The sequence below is a fragment of the Sinocyclocheilus rhinocerous genome, unplaced genomic scaffold (genome assembly GCF_001515625.1).
Source record: "Sinocyclocheilus rhinocerous isolate Xijiao unplaced genomic scaffold, SAMN03320098_v1.1 scaffold178, whole genome shotgun sequence".
In the NCBI taxonomy this organism is placed as follows: domain Eukaryota; kingdom Metazoa; phylum Chordata; class Actinopteri; order Cypriniformes; family Cyprinidae; genus Sinocyclocheilus; species Sinocyclocheilus rhinocerous.
In genome coordinates this window covers 552,870-560,124 of record NW_015653463.1, presented here as the reverse complement: position 1 = coordinate 560,124, position 7,255 = coordinate 552,870, and the positions used below count along the sequence as shown (strand labels likewise).

The window sequence follows — 7,255 nt, the reverse complement described above, 5'->3', positions numbered from 1 at the left end:
TAAGCCTATTGCGTGCATTTGAACGCAGAACTCTTCAGCTGCGCTGACGGCACGCATCATACATGCTGCTGCTGTGGGACACTAAACACCGTCGAGCCGCTCTTGAGTCACGGTAGCTCGGTGATCAGCTTTTATCGGAGGGTGAGCAGATTTCCCACTACAGGCGGCCATGCAGGTTTAAATGCTGCCCGTGAGCTAAACAAAGAAACAAAAAAGTCACCTCATCTAAATATTCACAACAAACACCCTTTCAAGATGAAACCAAGAAATAAGACCTACACTTTCACTGCTTCTCCCCACAGCTTCTCAAATGTTTGTATCCCACAGGATACGTCGCCCCTTGTAGGGTTAATCATTTCTGAGGTAATTTTCTCAATTACAAACAGTTGCATTGCATCTGTCCTCCTATAGAACATGCACAGATATGAAATCTATAGGCGGCAGAGGAAGGCTTATAGGAGGCTCAGCTCAACTTCAAGCAGAATGGATCTTAAAATCAAAACACGAAAAGATAAATCCAAATACCGACTCATTTTGACAGATAAAATAACAAGAAAGAAAACCATTCAGGAGGTATGAAATGGAACTCAAATCTGGCATTTGGATCACACACTGACTCCAAAAGCTGTGAAAGCCTGGAAAGGTGTCGAGCCTCAGCCGCTGGTAAACGACAATAGAGCATTTCGACTGGCGATGATGATGACCAAAAGTTATCTAACAAGAATTTGGCAACCATTAAGATCCGACAAATCTAAGGGGACTTTCAGTCTCCGCAGACATCGATGCAGGAGGGACAAATCTGTTTATTTCACGCATTATCAAGTTTTTTTTTTTTTTTTTTCAAATTAATTTTCATTTTCTAATTATGTTAGTAAATAGTATGCAAATTTAATATAAATGTAACTATCAATTGTTCTGCTTGTGCTCTTTATTATCTTTCAATTAAATAGTGTGATATCATATGGAAGAACAACGGCACATTTAATGAGCAAATATAAAGTAAAATCAAAGACTGTTAAGTCTCAATTCATTCTTTATACTCTTAATACACATCACTTTATTCTAAATACAGAATTAAGCTTTGTAAGGTATGTAGATACAACTTTTTTATTTGCCTTGTAGTGTTGATTAAATAATAATAACAATAATAAACTATTATTGTTATGATTTTTTTGTATTATTCGATTCTTGGTATTTTAGCAGTATTTCGTACTGCATTTGAAGCACAACACTACCTGAATATTGCTTTTATTAATATTCAAATTTTGGTCAAGTGGGCTTATAAGGAACAACTCCATTGATCCATATATTGTTCCTGATATACTCCACTAATCTACATGAGTGTTTAGATATACACTCTTAAAAATAAAGGTGCTTAAAAGGCTCTTCACAGCGATGCCATAGAAGAACCATTCAGTCAAGAACCGTCTCTTTCTTACCTTTTTATAATCTGAAGAACCTTCTTTCGCCACAACGAAACAGAAAGCTTCTTCAGATGTTAGTTAAAGGTTCTTTATGGAACCATTTAGACAGAAAGGTTCTTCTAAGCACCTTTATTTTTAAGTGTGTAAGAAATCATTAAGATTTGGGTGTGCTTAATACTGTAATGTCCTATTTTGACTTGACATGAAAATAGGACATTACAGTATTAAGCTACACATTTAAGATCATTATTTTACACACTTATTAATCATCAGTATATTAACACAAGAATCACACAATCATTTGCACATTTGAAAAAGACTATGCCAATAGTCAGTAGTAGTTAAGTGCTATAATTAATTACCGTACATGATTTTATTGCCAAGATCAGTGTATTAGAATAAACAGACAGACAGATATATATATATATATATATATATATAGATAGATAGATAGATAGATAGATAGACAGACAGATATATAGACAGACAGATGTATATATACATATGATAGATAGATAGATAGACAGACAGATATATATATATATATATAGACATATACAGACAGATATAGATAGATAGATAGATAGACAGACATATATATATATATATATATACAGACAGACAGACACATAGATAGACAGACACATAGATAGATAGATAGACAGACAGACAGATATATATATATATAGACAGACAGACAGACACATAGATAGATAGATAGATAGATAGATAGATAGCAGAAACCAGGCCAGTGCTTTACTGTAAAAGAACCAAAGATCACTGTTGCATTTCAGCAGAAATCAAATGCGCAATTTAACACTTTGGACATTGTGAATGATGTAAAATCATAATTAATAATGATGATAAACGATCATTTTGAGGGTTTAGACTTAAGAGTCTCGCTATGCGAGGAATCTGCCAGTTTCATCCGGATGATGATGATGCTCGACATGTATAATATTATTAGTGACTGCAATACTGTGCTGAGAACCTGATGTACCATACAAACGCGTTCATACACAGCTTCGTCGTCAAATACGAGTGATAGGAAACATCCAGTAAAACAGACAAGCGTCCTCCAAACACGGTCTTTATTCTGGGCTGTGTCACTGCCTCCATTTCGCGCTTTACAGCAGCAACATCCCAACCGCGCGAGCTCACCCACAGCGCTCTGATCGATGCGGAGTGACCGTAATGTAACGAAGAAAAGAGTGTAAAACCAAACCTGTTCAGAACGACTGCACACCTGGGCTTGAGAGAACCATAGACGAGATCCTGTCAGAGGAGTCTGCCGTCGACGCCAGTCACGTGACGCGAGCCGCGGACGCCTCGGTGCAGTCACGTGACGCGACGAGGGTCGGATGCTCTTATGTAAAGCAGTGCTTCTCAAACAGGGGGCCACTAGGGGACTCAGCAAATTTCCAAGGGTGCTACAAAAAGACTTCAAACCAATGCTCGAATTGAGGTGGGCTGGGGGATCCGGGACCCCCATAAAATAGACTTAAATATACTAAATATTTTTATTTTAGTAAAGAAAAAGACAACTCTGATTAAATTCACCCAGTTAGGATATGATAAATTAATTATTACAATCAGGGGCGTAGCCATCATTTCAGAAGTAAGGGGGACAGAAATGTTGAGTACATTTTTCAGGAATCTTTGATGAATAGAAAGATCCAAAAACCAGCATTTATCTGAAATAAAAAGCTTTTGTAACATTATACACTAGACCATTCAAAAGCATTTCAAAGTCAGTATAATTTGGGGGGGGGCAGAGAGGGAAGAAATTATAGAAATTAATACTTTTATTTAGCAAGGATGCTTTAAATTATTCAAAAGTGATGATAAAAAACATTTATAATGTTACAAAAGATTTTAAATGCTGTTCTTCTGAACTTTCTATTCATCAAAGAAACCTGAAAAAAATTCTACTCTTTTCAACATAATAATAATAATAATAGATGCTTTTTGAGCAGCAAATCAGCATATTACAATGATTTCTGAAGGATCATGTGACTGGAGTAATGATGCTAAAAATTTAGCTTTGAAATCACAGGAATAAATTACATTTTAAAATATATTAAAATAGAAAACAGTTATTTTAAATAGTAAAAAAATATTTCAAAATTGTACTGTTTTGCTGTACTTTGGATCAAATAAACGCTGGCTTGGTGAGCAGAAGAGACTTAAAAATCTTAAAAATCCTACTGTTCAAAACCTTTTGGTAGTGTATATATAGGCAACTTTAATTTTTCTCTTATTTCTAGCTTTTAATTGGCTATGAAATCAAATACACTGCTGGACAATAACCAATAATAATGATTGTAACAATAACCAATAATAATGATTTGTAAATAACACTTTTTTTTTTCATTTTTATCATATAAGGAAGAAAAGTTTCTATACTGTAATAAATGCTATGTCAACTATATATTTTCATATATATATGTTCATATATATTACCTGGTCTCAGTTTAAATCTAGATCCCATCTCTTTAACCTGGCTTACACATAACACACTAACACATTTATAATATTCAAATCCCTTAAAGGATTCTTAGGCTGCATTAATTAGGTCAACCGGAACCGGGAACACTTCCCATAACACCCGATGTACTTGCTACATCGTTAGAAGAATGGCATCTATGCTAATATTAGTCTGTTTCTCTCTTATGAGGTCACCGTAGCCACCAGATCCAGTCTGTATCCAGATCAGATGGTCACTGCAGTCACCCGGATCCAGTCCGTATTCAGACCATATGGTGGATCAGCACCTAGAGAGGACCTATTCAGCCCTGAATGTCAGCGGAGATCAGGACAACTAGATGAGCCTCAGATACAGATCCCCTGTAAAGACCTTGTCTCCTAGACAGCCACCGGGACAAGACCACAGGAACCAGATGAGTCCTCTGCACAATCTGACTTTGCTGCAGCCTGAAATTGAACTGATGGTTTTGTCTGGTCAGAGGAGAACTGGCCCCCCGACTGAGCCTGGTTTCTCCCAAGGTTTTTTCTCCATTCTGTCACCGATGGAGTTTTGGTTCCTTGCCGCTGTCGCCTCTGGCTTGCTTAGTTGGGGACACTTAATTTCCAGCAATATCGTCGACTTGATTGCACAGATACTATTTAAACTGAACTGAGCTGGACGATGACATCACTGAATTCAATGATGAACTGCCTTTAACTGAAAATTGAGTGTTTACTATTGTCATTTTGCATTATTGACACTATTTTCCTAATTAATTAATGCTGTACAGTTGCTTTGACAAAATCTGTATTGTTAAAAGCACTATATAAATATAGGTGACTTGACTTGACTGGAGATGACTTGAAAAACACAAATAAACCATATATTGTTGCAATCGTGTGTTTAATGTCTTGATGATTCCGAAACTATTCTGTTTTTTATTCAGTTTACACAGCCATAGCTGGATGCTTTTGTCCATATTAGGGATTTCCTGGTACGACATTCTGCGCGAGAGCGCCCTCCGGCTTCGAGTATGAATGAAACATACACTGCATGAGTGTTTAGTGCTCCGTGCTGTATATCGCCTCATTCTGGGTGCGAATAAAACATCAGGTCACGCACAGACTATCCGGTCTCTTGAATTTAAATCTAATTTAAATGGCCCTTGAAAACCTCTATGCGAACACACTTGTCCGAAAAAGTGCGGGGGACGAATTTATGTGATATTAAAAGTGGGGGGATACGTCCCCCGTGTGATCTACATCCATCATTAATGTGACTGAAGTCTGTTCTCAGTTAGGCCCTGTCCGAAATGGAACACTTCATATGCACTTGTATGTATGTCTTACGGACTTACAATGGCTGCTGCGTGCGCATGTCGCGTTAAGTCCACGAGACCGTATGGGTGTCCCATTTGTCATTTTAGTGTTCAGAAGGATGCTCGCAAGTGCCCCCTTTGCAGCCGTTATACGCCCTCGATCCGCACTTCTGCACTTCTACACACTTCTCGATCCGCATTCACATATAAATGCAGTCGCATGCGTCATTCCCTTTGTTCTTCAGCTCTTCACCGTGCTGCTAGAACACCATCACGCCACATTTTCATGAGAGAAAGCCCACGGTGGTGATCCTTGTTGAAAACTATAAGGCAAGAAAAACAGACAAACAAAGAAAAGTGTTTCTTAGCTTATGTGGGTATTCGCTGTCTGAAAGGGATACGCACGAGCACTGCCCAGTGTGTTTGGGGATCCATGCTAAGTTGACTCTGTCCAACCCCAGAGCATGTGTGCATTGCCGGCAGCTCCGTCGTTCCACGCTCGAGCGCCGTGTGGCGTTTGTGGAGCGTGTGCTCGGTGAGGCAGTGGCCAGTCACGGTCCACTTCTGTCCTCGGAGGCTGATCCACAGAGCCGTTTTTGGGGAGGCCGCGGGGAGCTGGGGCGATCGTATAGAAGCCGAGGAGGCCGGAGGTATTCCGCTGATTGCTCCAGAGTTTAATCGGGAGTTTGGGTGTCGGGATGCTGACTCGTTGGATGCTGGCGAAGAGTTCTCAGACAACACTTTTTAGGCAGGTCAAATCCCGGCTTCTCCTTCACCCTTCGAGACGGCGGGTGGTAGCGAGTCAGGGGAAGATCCCTTCATTGATCTATATCAGAGAGCGGCAGAGTTTTGTCGGTGGAATGGCCTGCCCCTCTACCGGTACAGGAGAGCTCACGCTTCGGGGGGTTCTATCTGTCTCCGGTGCAGACAGTAGCGAGAACCCGCCTGCCGTTTTATATGGATTGTGTAGCGGAGCTCACGTCTTCGTGGCCGAAGCCCATGTCACCCCCTCTTCTGGTGCCACGCGCAAACAGGTTCACAAAGCTCAAGGGAAGTAGGGTTGATGTCGGCCCCCCCCAATGGAACATTCCCTGGCGGCATACCTGGCGCCCACGCAGAATAAAGGTATCGCAGGTACCCACACTCTTCCGACGGGTCCTTGCCGGTTCTCGTTTAAGCAGCTGGGCAGGATTTACAGCGAGCAAGCCTGCGCAGGCAGGGCACTGAGCACTATGTCCTTGCTCCAGACTTAAATGCAGAGGCTTACGGACTATCGTGGATCTGCGGCAGTTGAACAAGCACCTCAGATGTTTCAAGTTCAAGATGCTTATGGTGTCACCTTCTGTGCTCCCTGCGTCCCCGGGGTTGGTTTACATCGGTGGACTTGACCGATGAATATTTCCATATCACAATCCATCCGGGGCACAGAAAGTTTCTGAGGTTCTCCTTCGAGGAGACTGCGTACGAGTTTCAAGTCCTACAGTTCGGGCTATCCCTGACACCGCGCATTTTTACGAAATGCGGAGGCAGCGGAGGCTCCATTGCGGCGTCAGGGCATGAGAGTGCTCGCCTATTTGGACGATCTGCTCCTGACCAAAGAGAGCAAGCAGTGTTGTAGACACGAGCACTTGTTTCCCATTTGCGGGCTCTGGGACTTTTAATAAATCTCAAGAATAGCTCCCTGGTTCCAAGTCGGCAGATTTCATATCTCGGTTAAGAGATAGATTCCGTACAGAACACAGCTATGCTGTCAGTACGAAGGGCGGAGGCTTTTCACAGCCGTCTGGCTCAGTTTCAGCTGGGCAAGCGGGTCCGTTTTCATTAGGTGTTGAGACTGCTGGGGCTCATGTCCTCGATGATAGCGGTTGTCCATCTGGGTCTCCTCTTCATGCGTGTGTTCCAGAGATGGGCGCTGAGCACGAGGTTGAATGCCGTGCGGCATTTAAACAGACAGGTGACGATTACAACGTTGTGCGTTCGGGTTCTGATTCCCTGGGGGAATCCACTCCCTGCCCAGGGGAATTCCCTCCGACAACAAAGCGTTGT

General features: G+C 41.5%; 1 protein-coding gene across 3 annotated transcripts in view; it reads right to left on the bottom strand.

Moving 5' to 3' along the window:
• Positions 1-2,729, bottom strand: part of LOC107715868 (UNC119-binding protein C5orf30 homolog) — a 7,260-nt gene extending 4,531 nt beyond the window's left edge. For 2 of the 3 annotated variants that reach the window (XM_016522098.1, XM_016522097.1), the window contains exon 1: positions 2,650-2,729. The gene's annotated coding sequence lies outside the window, so the exon portion shown is untranslated. The remainder of the gene's footprint in view (positions 1-2,649) is intronic. The other variant, XM_016522099.1, reaches the window with a different exon arrangement.
• Between the last annotated feature and the right edge of the window lie 4,526 nt (positions 2,730-7,255).